The 23,116-nt window shown below is 39.0% G+C and overlaps 1 protein-coding gene across 6 annotated transcripts in view; it reads right to left on the reverse strand.

Moving 5' to 3' along the window:
• The window catches only part of CSGALNACT1 (chondroitin sulfate N-acetylgalactosaminyltransferase 1), a 347,804-nt gene that overhangs the window by 216,689 nt on the left and 107,999 nt on the right, over positions 1–23,116 (reverse strand). For 3 of the 6 annotated variants that reach the window (XM_045055452.1, XM_019828473.3, XM_023252544.2), the window contains one exon: positions 11,635–11,861. The exons of the other annotated variants lie outside the window; for them this stretch is intronic. The gene's annotated coding sequence lies outside the window, so the exon portion shown is untranslated. The remainder of the gene's footprint in view (positions 1–11,634; positions 11,862–23,116) is intronic. 6 annotated transcript variants of the gene reach the window in all.

A 23,116-nucleotide genomic window follows, 5' to 3' on the forward strand; every position in this document is an offset into this window, starting at 1 on the left:
CATGCTGTCAGCTCAGAGCCTGACATGGGGCTCGAACTCACAAACCATGAGATCATGACCTGAGCCGACATCAAGAGTCAGATGCTCAACCAACTGAGCCACCCAGGCGCCCCACTGATCAGTATTTTGTTGTTGTTTTTTAACATATATATCAGAATTTGTACCTCTTACAGACATTAGGCTGACGTTGGCTGGAGGAATCAGGTAAATAGCTCCCTTCAAGGTTATCTGGATTGAAACTGCAGGTTGAAAGAGATACCGGTTTAACTGAAGCCAAAAAATGGGTTACAGGAAGTGTCAGTTTCAGGGAGACAGGAAGTGGCAGCAGATCAAGCTTAGTGGCTTGACAACCAGCCTAAACTGTCAGGCACTAAGTGGATTTATCTCTAGCTTCCCAACTCCTAGCATATCCTGAAACACTCTCCGTACCTGAAATGCCCTTCCTGCCTCTCAGCAAAGCACCCTTCAGGTCTCGGCTGGGATGTCAGCTCCTGAGAGAGGCCCGCCTTGACAGCCCCCGTCTCACCTGTGTCTACTGCTACAGAAGGCAGAGCTGGGAATGAGAGACAAGGACAACCTGAAGGGAAGAAATCGTTGTGAGGCTGCCCAGGGTGGCAGCCACAGCCCATCAATGCCTACCCGGCTCTGGGTCAATCTAATCGTGGGCCCACCCTTCTTTCTGCCCTGTAAGATTTTTAATCTCGCTTGGCTCATTATTCTAATTAATTTTGGTTTTCAGAAGCATTAAAAATTTATCTCAAAGTTAAAGAAACTGGAAGAATTGAAAAGGGAGCAATAGAAAAAAACAATAAAGGGGGAAAGGGTACTTGAAATGCGTTACAAGTGAATGGAATCTAAAGGCACAACAGACTGACCCACCTGGAATTTAAGTAGTTTTAGGAGAGCTTTGTAAGAAGTATTTGTGTAAGGGAACTGAAAGGAACCAGAATAGAAAGGAGGTACAACCAAAGTGGTTCCTTCCCCAAACTGAGACACAGTGTCAATTCACTGCTCACCAGTATGAAAGAGCTGAACCAGGCCTCTGGGAAGCTATTTTATAAATTCAACAGATTACCATCATTTTTATAGACCACATTCAGATACAAAAGTACATATAAAGACTTACATAACTTCCAAGGTCAGTTAAAACCACAGCATATATAATTTGCCGAAGGCTTTTAACACTGTAAATGCCTACTTTCTGTGCTCTTTCTCCAAACTTTTATGGCTCACCAATAAAGAGATGTGTCATCATGATCTATTCTCTAATGAATCCTCCCTGTCTGTCCAGGACTCTGAAAAGAGAAAATCAGGAGTAAATGTAAATGTTGTCCTAGCCACTCTAAAAGTACAAAATTAAAGAGGCCTGATACCCTGTAATGAAAATGTTCTACTTAAATGAAATCTCATTTTCAAGGGACCCAACTGCAGAACAATCAACAATAACAGGCTTTATGTCCAAACGGGAGAGGAGGAGAAAGGCATAGCATGCTTGCCCTTGGTTAAGGAGGGTTATATTTAAACAATGAGGAAGAAACATGTCTATGAGATGGGGTCTGAGAAAAATATGCTGGGTATTTTTTTTAATTAATGCAAATTCTGCTCCCAAATTTTCACAGAAAACTTTTTCTTTTCTAGTCTAATTATGCATTGCATTATTAACCACTGCCAGGAAGAAGCCAAAGGATCATAAAAATCTATTATATCACATCTAAAGCAATGTGAGGCTCTGGGTGCCCTCAGTGGACCACACATTCCGGCATGATTGAGATCTGCCAGGTGGGACTGGGGAGAAGAGATGCATTACAACATCAAGCTTGGGAGATACTCAAAATAGAAGATGAATATTGAGAACCACAACATCACACCAAGTTTTGGGGGCCAGGAAGCTAGGGCCAGTGATTTAACACATTTGACAAAAACATTTCCCCCTCCTCCCACAGCTACAAAGGAAGAGGGTTGCTTTTCTTACTAAGGTCACAACAACATGCACCTGTTTTGACTTGAGCCACTCCATGTCACTATAAACAGATGGCAAAATATTAAAAACCTCCTGAATTTACAATGACATATCCATCTGGAAATGCTCTTTGGGATACCCACTTTTTAAAAAAATTTTGTTGTTGTTTTCATTTTTTAGAAAGAGTGCGAGCTGAGGAGGGGTAGAGACAGAGAGGGACAGAGGATCCGAAGTGGGGTCTGCACTGATAGCAGCAAGCCTGACATGGGGCTCAAACTCAAGAACCCAGAGGTCCTGACCTGAGCTGAAGTCGGATGCTCAACCAACTGAGCCACCCAGGCTCCATGGGATACACACTTTTAAAAGAACAGTTTTTGGGGCACCTGGGTGGCACAGTCAGTTGAGTGTCCAACTTCAGCTCAGGTCATGATCTCACAGCTCGTGAGTTCGAGCCCCACGTCAGGCTCTGTGCTGACAGCTTGGAGCCTGGAGCGTGCTTCGGATTCTGTGTCTACCTCTCTTTCTGTCCCTAACCCACTCGCATTCTGTCTCTGTCTCTCTCAAAAATAAATAACATTTTAAAAATAATAACAATAAAAAAATAAAAGAACAGTTTTCAAAAAGTTATATAATAAAAAGATAGGGGAAGGAGGATTAGAAAGTGAGAGCTAATAAATTTAGTTGAAACTTAACATCATTTCAGTAATGAATGTAATGAAATGTCTGAAAAGATTACCCCAATGAAGTTAAGCTTTATATTGTAACAGATAGCATATTCTTTTGTAAGCTAAAGCTTACAAAAGTAAAGTAAAGCTTTACCAAGTAAAGCTTGGTACACCTAAATGTACCAAGATTATTTGAAGGGTCTACTGGTTTTCTTGTAAGAATCTTGAGGCTTGTTACATGTGATAAATCTGCACAAGACTAATGCACAAAGCAGGTGTCAGTAGTAATATCATCATATCTTTATACAATATGTTATGGCTCTTCAGGTGCTATTATATGCATTACTTTATATTACCATTATAGTAATTATTATTCCCATGTGAGGATATCAGCCAAGAGAAGTAGCTTAGCTATATGTAAAAGAAAGTCAGTGATGGGATCAGTCCTATAAACCAAGTACCCAAACCCCAAATCCAATACTTCTTTATTCTCCCCTTCACTAAGATCAAGTTTTCTTTAGAAGAAAATTAATTTCCTCAAGAAAGGTAATATTGCATGGTGGTTAAGAGTATGGCTTTGAAAGATGCTCAATATCGCTCATCATTAGGGAAATGCAAATCAAAACTATAATGAGATACCACCTCACACCTGTCAGAATGGCTAAAATCAAAAACACAAGAAACAACAAGAATATTGTTTGGCATTGAATGTGGAGGAAAAAGGAATCCTTGTGCATTGTTGGTGGGAATGCAAACTGGTATAGCCATTGTGGAAAACAGTATGGAGGTTCCTCAAAAAGGTAAAAATAGAAATACCCTACAATCCAATAATCACACTACTGAGTATTTACCCCCCAAATACAAAAAAACTGGGGTGCCCATGTGGCTCAGTTGGTTAAGTGTCCAACTCTTATTTCTAGCTCAGGTCATGATCTCACAGTTCATGAGTTTGAGCCCCATGTTGAGCTCTGCACTGATGGTCTCTCCACCACTTGCGTGCATGTTCTCTCTCTCTCAAAATAAATAAGTAAACTTTTTTTAAAAAATAGCATTTTTTAAAGAATTGTATTTTAAACAATACTAATTCACTAATTCAGAAGGATACATGCACCTCTATGTTTGCTGCCACATATTTACAATAGCCAAATTATGGAAGCAGCCCAAGTATCCATCAATAGATGAAAGGGTAAAGAAGATGTGATGTATACACAATGGAATATAATTCAGTCATAAAAAAAATGAAATCTTGCCATTTGCAACAACATGGATGAAGCTAGAGAGTACTGTATAATGCTAAGAGTCAATCTGAGAAAGACAAATACCATATGATTCCACTCACATGTGAAATTTAAGAAATAAAACAAATTAGCAAAGGAAATAAAAAAGAGAGACAAGCCAAGAAATAGACTCTTAACTATAGAGAACAAACTGATGGTTACTGAGGGGAGATGGGGGGGGGGGGGGGAATGGGTGAAACAGGCGAAGGGGATTAAAAGTACACTTACCAAGAAAAGCACTGAGTAATATATAGAATTGTTGAATCATTATATTGTACAACTGAAACTAATGTAACACTGCATGTTAACTATACTGGAATTAAAATTTAAAAACTTAATTTAAAAAAAGAGTATGGGCTTTGAAAACAAACAAACCTAAGTACCAGGCTTTGTTCTGCCATACACTAGTTGCATAACTTTGGATAAGTAACCTATCTTCTCTGGGCCTCAATTTTATCATCTGTAAAATGGAGATATTTGTATAATGGGCCTATGATAGCTATTATCATTATACATCAACTTGTGGTTTTTCTCTCCTTCCCTGCAAGGGTACTTCCCAGTCCCCCTGCAGTTGGATGGTGTCACGTGACCAGTTCTGACCAATGAAACATGGACAGATGTATGGCATGTTGCTTCCAGATCTGGACAATGAAAAGCACATGCATGACGCTGCAGCCCCACTCTTATCCAGCCTGGGGTTGAGGATGACAAAGTTGTGTTGATACTGGAGCAGCCTGGATCACCAAGTCACCTCATCAAGTCCTGCTGTCCAGACTACAGTGCACTTTGCTCTGTTGTGTGGAGCCACTGAAACCATGGCATTGTGACCACAGCATAATCTAGCATATCCTGACTAATACCTTCTTTGTGACTCTTGCTGTGATGATCAAATAAAACTATAAAGGAATTATAAAAAATCGGCCCCTACTATTAACATTGTAGAGTAGTTAAATATGAGAACTAGGATTGTAAACTCAAAACACCTAATTTATAGTCCATTTATTCCCTCAACAAATATGTATTGAGTATCTATAATGTGTGAGGCCCCATCTGGGAGCTGAATATAAAGTGATGAACAAGACAGACACTATAGCTCATAACGCCCCAAGAAATAAATACATCTTTAAAAATCTTCTAGGAACCCCTTTCTGAGGGAGTTTAGACACAATCCTTCAGGAATATATATGGATATGTTCTAATGACTTGGAAAGGAATGAAGCCCTGCCCTGGGAAGGATCTGAACTCTTATAGCACCCATGTAGGTAGCTCCCAACGCCTCAAGTCAGCCCACACGTGGGACTCACTGAACCATCCTGCCTGCTAACAAGAGCTCTAAGTGTCCAAGGCACTTGCCAGAAACGATAGAGGCACACAGTGAAAGAACTCTGATTTCCATCAAGGATATTCCAGTGAACAAATAGTTTACTAGCATTAAAATCTCACAGTGTACCCTACAGCAATTTGCCAGGTATCCAGTTCACTTTATGAAATGTGTGAGCTGGAGATAGATAGACCTCCTAATATTTTTAATTTCACTGTTTCCTCCTTGATTCTCAAAACTCTACTTTTCATGAGCAGGAAATTTTCCCATAACTCCTCCTCAGAATTGAATTGCTAGAATATTCTTGACTGGACCACTAAACTGTTGCCAGACACATTCTCAATGTAATGGTTTTGAGTCCCTGATACAGCCGTATTTTCTTTTACTTGAGTAAAATGATTACATCTGGAAAGTGTATAAACTTGGACTCAAAACTCAAAATCAGTACCCACTGCATCAGAAAAACAACACTATTAATTCTAGGCAGATTCCTGTAGAATTTAACCGTGAGGCACTATAGCATTTCTCAGTAGTGGATCTGTCACACTCAAATCTAATTTAAATTCCAACAACTTTGCTTTAGAAGCTTTTCCATGAAATCTGGTATTTGCCTGACTTGCCTGCTGTAAATTCTATTAACCAAACTCTGCAGGACCTTACACTACTCTTGAATAATTCTACACTTGGAAAAAAACAAACAAAAAAAGATTATGAAACTGCCAGCAAACACCTTTTATATTTCAGAAGGTAAACTTACAAGTTTAAGGCTTAAACTTTGGTTGTTTTTCCTTTCAGAACATCCAAAGGTTGAATTCAAACTCTGGACAATCACATTTTCCAAGGCACAGGAGAGAAGCCCTAATGAAAGCCTATTAGAGTCTGGGACCCACAGGTGAGACTCAGGCTGCTAAACCCGAAACAAAATCTCACTTAGTCCTCTCCTGCCTTTCCTTCAGCAACGATGGAAACATCTGGGGCAAAGGCAGATTCAGTATCATTTTTCTGACTCATCTCTCTAAGTCCCTCAGTCCGTGGGTTTTTCGGGTCTCCTGGGACATGGAACCTACTCTCCTTACCAGTAACAGTGACCTGTAGACCCTGTCTGTCTCTTCCAACCATCTCTCCTCCTCACATCTCCTTCCTAAACCTTCAGGATACCCAAGTCCCTCCTGGGCTCCCTCCTCACCTGAACCCACCAGACCCACACTCCATGTCCAGTCCTAGGGGAGCCGGCTTTCTCCAGTAACAACAGATGGGAGTTAATGGGATAATAAACCAGATCACACCAGGTTAAAAAAAGGCCTTGCTCTGGTTAAGACATCTACTAAACAGCACTGCTTGTGGGGCTGGAGCACAGGGCAGACCCTGGGGACTCCGCCTGAGCCCATCCAGTGGCCCTGTGTGCCCTACTTTGGGGAGGGGTCATCAAAACAAGATGTTGCCTTGAGACCACATGATCCTTCAAAAAGAAGTACTATTTCTTTTTTAAGTTTCATAACACTCACTCAAGGCACTTTTTAAAATGTATAAAAACATTCTGAAATGTAGGAAGAAACAAAACCTATAGATGTTCACTGACATCCTCAGATAAGATCACCTTAAATAAATTAAACAAACAAAACCTTCCCAACAATGTGCTGAAGAGGTAGCAAGGGAAGCAAAGCCATGACTCATGACAAACAAGTGAACTCCAAACGCCTTCAGCTTGCTTGCTAGTGTTTTGCTTCATGGTGCCCCCAGCCAACCTTATCTGTAAAGAGCCAGATAGTAAATATTTTCAGCTTTGTAGGCCACATAAGGTTTCTGTTGCATATTCTTCTTTGGTTCATTTTACAGCCCTTTAAAAGTGTAAAAACCATTCTAGCTTGAGGGCATTCGCTGGCAGCCTTTGGCCACATTTGGCCATTTGCAGGCTGTGGTCACACAGTTCTGCCTTGGAACATCTTTGGTGCTCACACAGGGCCACCTGATGACCATCTCTGACCCAACAAAAACTAAGAAGCTTTTGTTTAAAAGGAAAGTGCCTTTCTAGATAGGCACTAAAAGAGTTCAGTTCGGCCTAAATCATTTTATTGGTTTTACACAGTTCCAACAAAAATCCTAGAGCTATTTATGTTTCCTTTTAGTTATTATTTTATTGGTTTTTACTTCAGGGTGGGAGGGGAGAGAGGTCAAGGGAAATAGAGGTCAAATAAAGAATTGGGCTAAATGATGCTATAATTTATATTTTAGAAAAGGTTAAAATAAATAAGTTCTAGATAATACTGTAAGAAGGAAAAATACAATCTTTCAAGTAATAAACCATATTATAAAGCAACAGTAATTAAGAGTATCATTCTAGGATAAATCAGAAACAGATCAATAAAACAAAACAGCATAGAAACAGACCAAAAGTTAGATAAAACATAAATACATGATGAAGTCATGAAGTGTGATGATACAATGGCTTATTTAACAAAAATATTGCAGGGTCAACTGATTATCTATAGGGGGAAATCACGTTAGATTTTTTTAATCCCAAAATGTACTCCAAGGTAAATGCCAAGTAAATCACAGAGTTGAAGTTGTAAAATTCCATTAGAGGAGCTAGAAAAAAAACCATATAGTTAAATATACTTATCTTTCTGTATTTGAAAAGACTTTCTTCTTTTTTAAATCTAAGGGAAAAAGACTTTTAAAACTGATGGCAGAAATCACACTCACACAAAAGATAACAACTGACAACTGAAAAATCAAAATTAGTAAATTAAATTAGCGTATTTAATTTTACATCATAAATTATATATTCTATAGTATATCATAAATTACATAGTAAACTAAACTGCTCAGTAAAATTTAGTAAGTTAAACACAGGTAAACATCAACAAAAATTATAAAAATATAAAGGCCAACAACTAATTAGGAAAATTTTCAACAAATGAAATGGGAAAAGGGTCAGTATCCTTGGCATATAAAGATCCCTTGTAAGCTGTAAGAAATATACCAAACTTCAATACATAAAAAGTAGAGTTTTTTAAAGGACTCAAAAAATTAATATATAGATAAAAAATGTTTAACTTTACTGGTAACCAAAGAAATATAAATCAAGATAGCACCATTAGCGTTTGCTTATCAAATTAGCCATGTACAGTGTATGGGGGCAATGAGTCCTACACTCTTCCCCCACTGCTGGCTGGAGTGGAAACAAACTCCGGTAAGTAATCTGGCAAGCGTTATTTACCAAGTATCTCTAAAGTGGTCATATTTTTTATTATTAATTTCACTTCAAGGAATCAATATAAATGAAACGATCATAAATCTGGACAAAAATGGATGCACTACAGCGGACCTGGGAGCATTATACATAAAATGAGAAATGATTTAAATGCCTAACACTGGGGAATGGTTAGTAAGCCATGGCATATACATACTATGAAATACTATGTAGCCATTAAAATTATATTCATGGAGAGTTTTTAATGATGGAGAATTTATTATCTACATTAATTGAGAAAGAATACAAAATTGTGTATGTGCTAGGATCTCAGTTGTGATAAAATTCACACACACACACACACACACACACACACACACACACACACAGGTTAAAAAGAAATATGCCAAAATGTTCAAGAGTGGTTATCACTAGAAAGAAAGAAAGAAAGAAAGAAAGCAAGAAAGCAAGAAAGCAAGAAAGCAAGAAAACAAGAAAGCAAGAAAGCAAGAAAGAAAGAAAGAAAGAAAGAAAGAAAGAAAGAAAGAAAGAAAATAAGAAAGGAAATGTTGATGCTCATCAAGCCAAAACTTACTCAAAACCAGAATTACAGAACTGACAGTGACCTCATGCATCTAATCTTTGTATTGTAGATTAAAAATAATTAAAAGTACTCGGGGTGCCTGGGTGACTCAGCTCAGGGCATGATCTTGCAGTTCAAGTGGATTCAAACCCCACATTGGGCTCTGGGCAGACAGCTTGGAGCCTGGAGCCTACTTCGGATTCTGTGTCTCCCTCTCTCTATGTCTCTCTCTCTCTCTCTCTCTCTCTCTCTCTCAAATATAAACATTAAAAATTTTTTAATTAAAAAAATTAAAAGTACTTTATGAAACTGAGACATATCCCCCATGTATCAGCATCTTAACCCAACCTACAGTCAGGCCAATGCCAATCATGCTTCTTTATGAACATCAGCAGAGTACTCTGTATAGGCAAGACACAGGTCTAAAGTAAAAGAACCAGCATCAATCAAAGTTAAGGGTCCATGTAAAAGCCCTGTAAGCAGGAAAATTTAATTCATTAAGTTGAAAATGATCAATAACCTTGATTTTGTTATTATTAGATTGTCAGAGCAACACATTATAATTAATTTAGACCTGCTCTCACTGTGGCAGGAAGCTGGGAAACAGGATTCACCAGCTACTAGATTCTAATACAATAAACAAAGGAAACAATGTACTGGGATTCTTAATGAATTAAGTAGGGAGAAACAACTCTTGGGAGCATGATGCAATAGTATTAAGATACAACAGTAGGGAATACTTAAAACACCCTCTAATTAGAACAAGAAGGATCTAATCCAAATGCAGATAACAAAAGGTGTAGAAAGTACTCAAGTAACAAGTTCATTCTGGCAGAATGCTGTGGTGGAAACAATGGAGACTGTGGAGTCACACAGACAGGGCCTGGAATCCCAGTGCATCCATCTATAAACTTCACTCTCTGGCAAGATCCTTAACCTCTCAGAGCATCAGTTTCCTCATCTGTCAAACATAGATAGTAATTAACCTTTCAGGGTGGGGGTAAGGTTTGAGATAATAGATATTAGACATCTGGTTCAAAGCCCAGTATGCCTAACAATGAATGGAACCCATTATTCTCTTGATGAAAGACCAGGGACCAAAGAAGCCAGCCACGTGTCCCTGATGCTGTGGGCACTGCTTTCCCTTTCCTGGCCAACTTGCAGGCCCTGGGGGGGGGGGAGGGGGAGATGGGGGAGCCTTGCTTGGTGCTGGCAGGGGGGCCAGAGACAGGTAGGAAGAGAATGATCTAACAATAACCCTCAGTGATTATATGGAGCCCAGACCCTGACAGTCCTTGAAGTTTCCCCCAGGCAGTGCTGGCCTGGGTTCTGCTCCACTACACCCCAACCCAGACTCCAAAGAGCCTGGAACAGACCTGGGGACCAAGGGGTAGAAAAAAAAGCAAACATAATCCCCAGAGAAAAAACAAAATAACCACAGAAGGGGGCAAAATGCATGTTATAGAAAATACAATAAGCCTTATAAATGAAAGAAAAGTAACAAGAAATAAATTAAGAATGAGAAATCAACAAATCCAGAATAAGTCAATTCAGTAACACTTTAAAAGAGATGTTGAACACAAAGAATGAAGGAAATTGGCAGTGATGGGAAGAATTAATGAAGACAAAAATCAATACTCAGTAGAAAAACAAGAGAAAAATACTAGAAATACAAGGTAAGTGTGCGTAAAATAAGAATGGGTCCTGGTGTGCATCAGGATCCTAAGAGAATTAGACAATGACCTTACTGATTGAGAGAGAGAGACAGAGAGAGCAAGAAAGTGTGTGTGTTTACAAAGCTCTAGTCATCTCCAGAAGCTGAGAAAGATCCTGGGTGGTATTACTGATCACTGAAAAATTAAAGGACAATTCTGACAACTTATCAATATATTAAGCCTCCGTTTTTCAGAGAAGTAATAAAGATAATTTGAGGAGATAATTCAAAATCATTTAGCAACATCAAAATTGATTGTAATTATATTACGGGTAGTTGAACAAGGAGTAATAATGAGCCCTTATTTAGAAAAACACAACTGTGTCAGACAAATGTGACAGCTTCTTGCATTGGTATAGACAAGTCTATTTTTAGGTGGCAGGACAGCACTGTGGTTAAGGAAGCCCCATCTTCAGTGTGAGAAAGACCTGAGTGTCAATCTCAGAGCTATCCCCTTACCAGTTTGGACATGTTAGTTAATCTCTCTAAGCCTTAATTTTTCACCCACCTCATTGATGTTTGTGACAACTAATAATTAATTGAAAGAAAGACATAGCACATAGTAAGAATCACATAAATGGTAACCTATTTTGAAGCTTTACAGCATCTATTGTGTTGAGCTAGAATTTAAAGGGAGTGGTGCAGGGACATACTTCCTCAATGTCAAGATCTTGTCAAGTGGCTAAGAAAAAATGACAGCCATGTTGATAAACTCCTCAGAGAATATATGTATTATTTCCTTTGTCCTAGCAACAAGGTTAGCACTAGATGGCTGAATGATTGAGCTTACCACAGAATATCTGTGAACCCTACCTGTCTATTGGTCCCCTAAAAAAGAGCAAATCTTCTGTGGCCCCATGCCGTCCCCCACAATGAACCTTACAAACCCACAGCAGCCAAACTCAGGCATCACAGGCTTACCTGAAAAGCATTTACTGGAGTCTCACAGATGCAAGGGTATTCCTACAATGTTGGGAGAGGTCAGCTGACAGCCTGCTGCATATCACCGTAACCGTGTGCCACATTCAACACACCTGATATCCAACAAGTATGTCCTGACTGATGCCAGGGACTAAAAATAGCCATGCACTGGCACGCCTCTTGGAATGTAAAGTTGTCTTTGTTTCTCTTGCAATTCTTCAGCTCATCTGAATATTCAAAAAGAATCAAGTAATCATCAGCTAAATGGATTAAAAATGTGTATTTTCATGTTAATCTTAATTCTCACCACAGACTAGTGTTGTGTTTCAGAAGAGCAATATATTATAAACTCTATAAAATTCAATGGCTGAATTATTTACAAAATGTAAAATATATAAGAAGGGGCCTGCAAGTATTTTGGGTCATTCAAAAATTACTAAGCGAAGGTCACATGTCGGGATTCTGGTCTTACTTACTTTGGAGAGTATATTAATTTTTTAAAATATTTAGAAGAAACTGTTTTGCCGACATCCTAAGTAAAAGCTATATGGTAGGCTCTGTTGGCAGCAGGAATGTGGACAGTGAGATGTTTGAGTAGAAGGAAGGGCTCTATGCTGTGCTAATCTCGGAAAACGAGCCCAGCTAACAGTGCAGCTGTGCCAAGAGGCTTCAAGGAGCATCCAGAGGCCAGACCCTACGCAAACCAGAACAGGAAACACACAGTTGTGCAGGGGAGTTTTCCCAACTCTTTGTTTCAATATCTCTACAATACTTTCCAAGTCAGTGAATATAATGACAGTTTGTTGCACATCATATAGTTCCTCTTTGAAAACAGCTCACTATTGACCAGGAGCCCTGCTTCGCTCTCTTTCCCTCTCTCTCTCTCTGCCCCTCACTCACTTGCACCCTCCCTCAATCAATCAATCAATCAAAACAGCTCACTTTTCCACCTTTTGCTCCTTCAAACCCTTACAAGCAAGATACTACCTTCCTACTCCTACCACCAAACTATTCCAAAGAATCTAGCAATCTTGATAGAATTTCCAAATATGTATGGGTATTTTTATTATATATTCATGAACAAAATTGGATTTTTAAAAATTACAGTTCAAATGTGACTATGAAAACAAGTTAGGAGAGTGCTTTTGCGAGCCTAACCATCTAACTCTTCAATTGCACTCCTAGGTACTTATCCAGATAAGTTGAAAACTTGTATCTGAAACAAATTTATGTCCTGCATACAAATGTTTATAGCAGCTTTACTCATAACACCCAAACTTAGAAGCAACCAAGTATCTAAGATGTCTTTCAATAGGTGAATGAATAATCATATATCCATTAAATGGAATATTATTCAGTGATAAAAATAAATGAGTTTTCAATCCCTGGAAAGACATGGGAGGGGAGGGGACTTTAATGCATATTCTAAGTAAAAATTCAGTCTGAAAAGGCCTCGAACCATATGATTCCAACTATATGACATTCTAGAAAATGTTAAACTATACAAACAGTAAGAAGACAGTAGTTGCCCATGTGAGGGGGCGGGGCTGAGGGTGGAGTAAAGGGCAGATGGACAAATAGGTCAAGTTAGGGGATAATATTCAAATTACTCTGTATGATACTTAATACTTTCATGAATACAGGATATGAAAGCTATACATCCCAAAAAATAAACCCTAGAGTAAACTATGGACTTTGGTTAATAATATAGTATTGGTGCCTGGGTGGCTCAGTCAATAAGCGTCCAACTTTAGCTCAGGTCATGATCTCGCAGTTCATGAGTTTGAGCCCTACATCAGGCTCTGTGCTGACAGCTCAGATCCTGGAGCCTGCTTCAGATTCTGTCTCCCTCTCTCTGCCCCTCCCCCACTCACACTCTGTCTCTGTCTCTCTCTCAAAAATAAACGTTAAAAAAATTTTTTTAATTGTATCAATATTGAATTATAACTTGTAACAAATGTAGTCTATACCAGTGCAAAAGTTAACACTAGAGAAAACCATGGGTTGGGGGAAAGGGAACACACGGGAACTCTATGTGTCTGTTCACTTTACTGTACACTTTTAACTGCTGTAAGAAATAAAGTTTTTTGGAGGGAGCCAAGATGGTGGAACAGCATGGAAGTTTTTTGTATGTCTCACATCCATGAAATACAGCCAGACCAACACTAAACCATCCTGCATACCTAGAAAACTGATCGGAGGATTAACACAACAATCTGCACAACCTGAACCACAGAATTCAGCAGGTACGTGGCACAGAGAGGTGACTTGAGGAGACAGAAGCTGTGGAGGGCAGGGAGGTGCTTTTGCGTGAGAGGACAGAAACAGTGGGGAGAATACGGGAGAAGCACCCCTTCCCAAAACCAGCTGGAGAGAAAGGGGAAAATTGGAAACAGCCACAGGGACTGAACTAAAAAGGGAGAAAGGAGAGGGTTTAAATCCATTAAGACTGTAAACAGGGGGAGCACAGAGCCTGCAACTCCACAGCTCAATACCGGAAAGTGCTCTAGTGGGAAGGGAAAAGACCCAGGAACAGAGTGGGGTCTGGGAGGTTCTTGGGCCACACGGGGAGAAGTGGCTCCACTGCTGGAAGGACATTTGGTAGGGGCTGTGAGGCAACCTGGGCCCAACAGACCCCAGAGAATGGCCACATTCGCTGGTGCTGGAACAAGGTCGTTAAGGGTGAAGCCTGGTGCCAGATGTGTGTTGTGATTTTCCATAATCCTTGAAACGCTGCTGCTAAACTATCTCGAGAACTTTTTCTGGGGCAGGCTGGCACCTGGCCGTAGTCTCCAGGCATCGGCAGCAGCACGGTCCCACAAACTTTCCTGGGTACAGCTGGCATTTGGCCATTGCTCGGTTAAACCCTCTGCAGAGGGGCAGAACAGGTCAAAGCCGCAGTCCCTCAGAAGTAAGGGGCCACAGAAAACAGCCACATCTGAGACAAAACTCAGGAGAGAAGTACAACCTGGGGCTTGGTCACAGACAGTGTAAAAGCAGGGAGTGGACAAAAGCTGAAGACAGAGGACAGGTGCGTGATTGCTGATCAGGTAGAACAGAGTTCCAATACTAGGAACTGGGTAGCTGGGTGACACCACTTTCACCGCTCCTGCACATGCACATATGCACCTACAAGCGCCATAACAATCAACCCCAGTAGGCTAGCAGCGCCGTCAAGTGGAGAATGGAGCCATTACACTAAGCCCCGCGCAAGTGGGCCAACCTCAGTCTTCAAGAATAGAAGTCTCACCACCTGATTAGCTTATGGACTATAAAGCGCTTCACAGTCTGACTTCTAGGGGAAAACGAAGTAATTTCAGTAGTATTTCAGTCTGTTGGCAGGTCCATCTATTCAATTTTCTTTTATTTTTTTTCTCTTTTTCACTTCTTTTCTTTTTTTTCAATACAGAAAGAGAAAAAATTCATTTTTATTTTTAATTTTTATTAAAAATATTTTTCTTTAATTTTTTCTACTATATTTTTTACTTTTGTGTGATTTTTTCAAATTCTAGTTTACTTCCATCATTTCATTTTAGTCTACTTCAGTGTATTCACTTTTTCAAATTTTTAAACAATTTCCTTTTATTTTCTTCTTTCCCCTTTTTCTCTAACATATCAAGCCACTTTCAACACCCAGACCAAAACACACCTAGGATCTAGCATCATTTATTTGGGTTTTTTGTGTGTGTTTTTAATTTTTTAATTTTAATATTTTTTAATTTTAATTTTTCTAATTTTAATTTTTTCTACCTCATTAATTCCTTTTCTCCCTTCAAAATGATGAAACGAAAGAATTCACCCCAAAAGAAAGAGCAGGAAGAAACGACAGCCAGAAACTTAACCAACACAGATACAAGCAAGATGTCTGAACCAGAATTTAGAATCACAATAATAAGAATACTAACTGGAGTCGAAAATAGATTAGAATCCCTTTCTGTGGAGATAAAAGAAGTAAAAACTAGTCAGAATGAAATAAAAAATGCTATAACTGGGCTGCAATCATGAATGGATGCCACGGCGGCAAGGATGGATGAGGCAGAACAGAGAATCAGTGATATAGAGGACAAACTTATGGAGAATAACAAAGAAGAATAAAAGAGATTAAAGCAAAAGAGCATGATTTAAGAATTAGAGAAATCAGTGACTCATTAAAAAGGAACAACATCAGAATCATAGGGGTCCCAGAAGAGGAAGAGAGAGAAATAGGGGTCAGAGGGTTGTGTGAGCAAATCATAGCAGAAAAATTTCCTAACCTGAGGACAGACACAGACATCAAAATCCAGGAAGCACAGAGGATTCCCATTAGATTCAACAAAAACCGACCATCAACAAGGCATATCATACTCAAATTCACAAAATACTCAGGCAAAGAGAGAATCATGAAAGCAGCAAGGGAAAAAAAAGTCCTTAACCTACAAGGGAACACAGATCAGGTTTGCAGCAGATCTATCTACAGAAACTTGGCAGGCCAGAAAGGAGTGGCAGGATATAGTCAATGTGCTGAATCAGAAAAATATGCAGCCAAGAATTCTCTACCCAGCAAGGCTGTCATTCAAAATAGAGGGAGAGATAAAAAGTTTCCCAGACAAACACAAATTAAAGGAGTTTGTCACCACTAAACCAGCCCTGCAAGAAATTTTAAGGGGGACTTTTTGAGGGATGAAAAGATGAAAATGAATGAATGAATGAATGAATGAATGAATAATAAATATATAAATAAATAAGCAAATAACTACCAAAAGCAACAAAGATTAGAAAGGACCAGAGAACACTACCAGAAACTCCAACTCTACAAGCAACATAATGGCAATAAATTCATATCTTTCAGTACTCACTCTAAATGTCAATGGACTAAATGCTCCAATCAAAAGACACAGAGTAACAGAATGGATAAGAAAACAAGATCCATCTATATGCTGTTTACAAGAGACCCACTTTAGACCTAAAGACACCTACAGATTGAAAGTAAAGGGATGGAGAACCATCTATCATGTTAATGGTCAACAAAAGAAAGCTGGAGTAGCCATACTTATATCAGACAATCTAGACTTTAAAATAAAGACTGTATCAAGAGATGAAGAAGGGCATTATATCATAATTAAGGGGTCTATCCACCAAGAAAACCTAACAATTGTAAATATTTATGTGCCAAATGTGGAAGCACCCAAACATATAAATCAATTAATCACAAAAATAAAGAAACTCATTGATAGTAATACCATAATAGTAGGAGACTTCAACACCCTACTCACAGTAATGGACAGATAATCTAATCAAAAAATCAACAAGGAAACAATGGCTTTGAATGACACACTGGACCAGATGGACTTAACAGATATATTCAGAACATTTCATCCTAAAGCAACAGAATATACATTCTTCTCCAACGCACATGGAACATTCTCCAGAATATACCACATACTGGGACACAAATCAGCCCTCAGCAAGTACAAAAAGATCAAGATCATACCATGCATATTTTCAGACCACAATGCTATGAAACTTGAAATCAACCGCAAGAAAAAATTTGGAAAGGTAAAAAATACTTGAAGACTGAAGAACATCCTACTAAAGAATGAATGGGCTAACCAAGAAGTTAAAGAGGAAATTAAAAAGTATATGGAAGCCAATGGAAATGATAAAACCACAATCCAAAACCTCTGGGATGCAGGAAAGGTGGTCATTAAGAGGACAGTATATAGCAATCCAGGCCTTCCTAAAGAAGGAAGAAAGGTCTCAGACATACAATCTAACCTTACACCTTAAAGAACAGGATAAAGAACAGCAAATGAAACCCCAAACTAGCAGAAGACAGGAAATAATAAAGATTAGAACAGAAATTAATGCTATCAAAACCAAAGAAACAGTAGAACAGACCAATGAAAGCAGAAGCTGGTTCTTTGAAAGAATTAACAAAATGGATAAATCAGTAGCCAGTTTGATCAAAAAGAAAAAGGAAAGGACCCAAATAAATAAAATCAAGAATGAAAGAGGAGAGATCACAACCAACACAGCAGAAATAAAAACAATAATAAGAGAATATTATTAGCAATTATATGCCAACAAAATGGGCAATTATATGCCAATAAAATGGAAAAAATGGAAAAATTCCTAGAAACACATACACTACCAAAACTGAAACAGGAAGAAATAGAAAATTTGAACAGACCCATAACCAGTAAGGAAATGGAATCAGTATTCAAAAATCTACCAAAAAACAAGAGTCCATGGACAGATGGCTTTCCAGGGGAATTCTACCAAACATTTAAGGAAGAGTGAACACCTATTCTCTTGAAGCTGTTCCAAAAAATAGAAATGGAAGGAAAACTTCCAAACTCATTCTATGAAGGCAGCATTACCCGGATTCCAAAACCAGACAGAGACCCTACTAAAAAGGAGAACTATAGACCAATCTCCCTGATGAACATAAATGCAAAAATCCTCAACAAGATATTAGCAACTGGCTCCAGCAACACATTAAAAAAAAATTATTCACCACGACCAAGAGGGATTTATACCTGGAACGCAGGGCTGGTTCAATATCTGCAAAACAATTAACGTGATTCATCACATCAATAAAAGGAAGGACAAGAACCATATGATCCTCTCAATAGATGCAGAGAAAGCATTTGACAAAATACAGCATCCTTTCTTGATAAAAACCCTGAAGAAAGTAGGGATAGAAGGAGCATACCTCGAGATCATAAAAGCCATATATGAAAGACCCAATTCTAATATCATCCTCAATGGGGAAAAACTCAGAGCTTTTCCCCTGAGGTCTGGAACAAGACAGGGATGTCCACTCTCGCCACTGTTATTCAACATAGGATTGGAAGTCTTAGCCTCTGCAATCAGGCAACACGAAGAAATAAAAGGCATCCAAGTCAGCCAGGAGGAGGTCAAACTTTCACTCTTCGCAGATGACATGATACTCTATATGGAAAACCCTAAAGATTCCACCAAAAAACTGCCAGAACTGATTCATGAATTCAGCAAAGTTGCAGGATATAAAATCAATACACAACAATCGATTGCATTCCTATACACCAACAATGAAGCAACAGAAAGAGAAATCAAGGAATCGATCCCATTTGCAGTTGCACAAAAAAAACCCATAAAATACCTAGGAATAAATCTAACCAAAGAGGTGAAAAATCTATACACTGAAAACTATAGAAAGCTTATGAAAGAAATTGAAGAAGCCACAAAAAAATGGAAAAAGATTCCATGCTCCTGGATAGGAAGAATAAATATTGTTAAAATGTCTATACTATCCAAAGCAATCTACATATTCAATGCAATCCCTATCAAAATAACACCAGAATTCTTCACAGAGCTAGAACAAATCATTCTAAAATTTGCATGGAACCAGAAAAGACCCCGAATAGCCAAAGCAATCTTGAAAAAGAAAACCAAAGCAGGAGGCATCACAATCCCGGACTTCAAGCTATACTACAAAGCTGTAATCATCAAGACAGTATGGTACTGACACAAGAACAGACACTCAGATCAATGGAACAGAATAGAGAACCCAGAAATGGACCCACAAATGTATGGCCAACTAATCTTTGAGAAAGCAGGAAAGAATACCAATGGAATAAAGTCTCTTCAGCAAGTGGTGCTGGGAAAACTGGACAGCGACATGCAGAAGAATGAACCTGGACCACTTTCTTACACCATACACAAAAATAAACTCAAAACTCTAAATGTAAGACAGGAAGCCATCAAAATCCTCAAGGAGAAAGCAGGCAAAAACCTCTCTGATCTTGCCAGCAGCAACTTCTTACTCAACACGTGTCTCTCTGGAGGCAAGGGAAACAAAAGCAAAAATGAACTACTGGGACCTCATCAAAATAAAAAGCTTGTGCACAGTGAAGGAAACAATCAGCAAAACTAAAAGGCAACTGACAGAATGGGAGAAGATATTTGCAAATGAAATATCAGATAAAGGGTTAGTATCCAATATCTATAAAGAACTTATCAAACTCAACACCCAAAAAACAAAGAATCCAGTTAAGAAATGGGCAAAAGAGATGAATAGACACTTCTCCAGGGAAGACGTCCAGATGGCCAACTGACACGTGAAAAAATGCTCAACATTACTCATCATCAGGGAAATACAACTCAAACCCACAATGAGATACCACCTGACACCTGTCAGAATGGCTAACATTAACAACTCAGGCAACAACAGATGTTGACGAGGATGCGGAGAAAGAGGATCTCGTTTGCATTGTTGGTGGGAATGCAAGCTGGTGCAGCCTCTCTGGAAAACAGTATAGAGGTTCCTCAAAAAATTAAAAACAGAACTTCCCTACAACCCAGCAATTGCACTACTAGATATTTATCCAAAGGATACAAAAATGCTTATGTGAAGGGGCACATCCATCCCAATGTTGACAGTAGCACTATCAGCAATAGCCAAACTATGGAAAAAGCCCAAATGTCCATCGACTGATGAATGAATAAAGAAGATGTGGTATATACATACAATGGAACGTTACTTGGCAATCAAAAAAAAAAAAAAAAAAAGAAATGTTGCCATTTTCAATGTGGATGGAACTAGAGTGTATTATGCCAAGTGAAAAAGTCAAATCAGAGAAAGATAACATACTGTATTATTTCACTCATATGTGGAATTTAAGAAACAAAACATATGAACATAGGGAAGGGAAGCCAAAATAAGACCATAGCAAAGAGGGAAGCAAACCATAAGAGATTCTTAAATACAGAGAACAAACCGAGGGTTGCTGGAGGGGTATTGGGTAGGAGGATGGGCTAAATGGGTGACGGGCATTAAGGAGGGCATTTGTTGGGATGAGTACTAGGTGTTATATGTAAGTGATGAATCATTAAATTCTATTCCTGAAATCATTATTACACTATATGTTAACTAACTTGGATTTAAATTAAAAATAAAATAATAAAAATAAAAATAAATAAAATAAAATCTTAGCCCCTTCAGAAGCAATCGAAAATTCAGCAAAGAAACAGATTTTAATAGATTTTGTATATTCTCTTGAAAATTGAGCAGTGTGACTGACATACAGAGGGAAAATGTACCTGTAAACACATTGCTTTCAAATTTGGTCAATAACTCAAAGTGGATTTCAAAAGATACAGGAGGGGATCTGGTTTTAACAGTTAAGAAGGGTTAGTAATTAGCACATGGTAAATGCACAATTCTGAAGCACCTAAATGTTTTTCAACCTAATCAAAACTCATCTGTTAAGCACCAATAACATGTTTAGCAATTGTCAAACTCAAGGTGTTGATAACAGGGTCAATACAATCCCTGTCCTCCAGCAGGTTAGATGTAGAGACAGCAAATGAGACGTCATCACCGGGGGGGGGGGGGGGTCCTCTCTCACAGGACACAGACTATACTCAAAGATGTAAGTACAGGAGGGAAACAGTGACACTTGAATGCTGAGGAAATTCAAATTTATTTATTTTGAGAGACACAGACAGCATGAATGGGGAGGGGCAGAGACAGATGGGGAGAGGGAGAATCCCAAGCAGGCTCCATGCTGCCAGAGTGTTGAGGAAATTCTAAGCAAAGAAACAAACCACTGGGATAAGGAATGCATGGGGGTTTTGATGATTTCAGGGAGGAAGGTGATCTTGGCTTCTTAGAAAAGGTGAAAAGCAATCCAAGTAAAGCAGAATAAATCAGCATACCCTCAGTCATGGGAAGAGCATGGCTTCCCTTATCACATACCTCCTTAGGAAGGTGATGTGATTGTGATGAGATACAATCACATTTCTAGGGTGGGGCCAGGATAAGTTTAAATTTGATCTAATTTACAACTGCAGCTGTTGAAAGTTCCTCAAAGAAAGGTTACCAGATAATTCTAAGAGCGTGCAGCAAGCATCAGGAGAACGCCAAGTAACACAGATGAAAAAGTGGTCTCTGAGATAGATGAAGGAGGAGGCAGGGATCATCTGAAGTCAATATTCTCTCTGGGTCTTGGTTTTATCAACTGGACAGAAGTCAGCAAACTTTTCTGAAAAGGGCCAGACAATGACTGTGTTAGGTCTTGCTGTTATTGTGCAAAAGCATAGGCAACATTCAAATGAATTAATCCGAGCATGGCCATGTTTCACCAAAACTTCATTTTACAGAACAGGCAGCAGGCAGGCCAGTTTGTCAATGCCCCTGAATTGTAAAATGGGTGTAGTAATAACTTTCCTAATGTTAAATATTTTTGGATAAAGATCAAGAAGGGGGAGTTGATATAACTTATAAGTGACACTGTGTATTCACTGTTCATTGAGCTATATTCATGGAGTATAAGCATCTGTGTGCATCTAGAAACATTTGCATCCATTCCTCCTAATTCACCGGTTGAAGTATCTCCTCCCATCCACCTGCTCTGGGATCTCACTCCTTAAATTTTCTCCTCTCCAGTATCTTCAACCTCCCTCTGTCTATTGCCTCCTTGCATTAGCACACAAACAGTATAAATCTATTCTGCCCCCCACAAAATAACAACCACCACTTCCTTGACCACATCCCGGTGTATTTACCACTCCAATGACAGTCAGCTTCAGGAAACAGTGATCTGTTCCAGCTTGCTCCACTTCTCATTTCTTCCACTTAAAATCCCTCTGTTAATTGGATTTTGACCCCACTAGTCTTCTGTAATAGTCTTTGCCAAAATCAATAGATACTTCTTAGTCGTTAACTCACTTGACCCCTCTCTAGTAATGGAAACTGCTGACAGTCATCATTTCCTTCAAACTCTCTGCCCACTTGGCTTACCAGATGACACCAGCTTCAATTGACTGTGGCCTCTCTGGCCCTCCAGACCTTCACAGGCTACTCCCCTTCCCTTAAATGTTTCCATTCACCAAGTTTCTGCTCTGAACCTCCTCTCTGTATATGTAATAAGTTGTGAAATACAGGCTTCAAAGTCATAAACTTATTTTAATTAAAGCCATGGAAGTGAATTATGAAGTGATGAAAACTGAATCCATCCCCTTCTCTTCAGACCTACCCTGCCCTCCCAGACTGTCCCTCTCAATGGAACAAAAATACACCTAGTTACCCAAACCAGATACTTCTGTTCTCCCCTACTTCTCTTCTCCTTCAACCCACATTTCCAGTTGACGGTCATCTCCTATCAATTCTAATTTTCTGAGTTCTCACATCTTGCCCAGGAATCCAATGAATACTTCTCAATTTTTTTAAAGTTTATTTATTTTGAGAAAAGGGGAGAAGGGAATAGATAGAAGGAGAAAGAATCCCAAGCAGACCCTGTGCTGTCACTGCAGAGCCTGACATAGGGCTGGAACCCACAAACCATGAGATCATGACCTGAGCCAAAACCAAGAGTCAGATGCCTAACTGACTGAGCCACCTAGACACCCCAAATACTTCTCAATTTTACTATGACCTATGCTCTCAGCAGCGTTGACACTGTTGAGTATACCCTCAAATGGCAAATCTCCCTTCTCTGATCTTAGAGGTCCTGCACTC

The sequence above is a fragment of the Felis catus genome, chromosome B1, assembly GCF_018350175.1.
Source record: "Felis catus isolate Fca126 chromosome B1, F.catus_Fca126_mat1.0, whole genome shotgun sequence".
NCBI lineage: Eukaryota > Metazoa > Chordata > Mammalia > Carnivora > Felidae > Felis > Felis catus.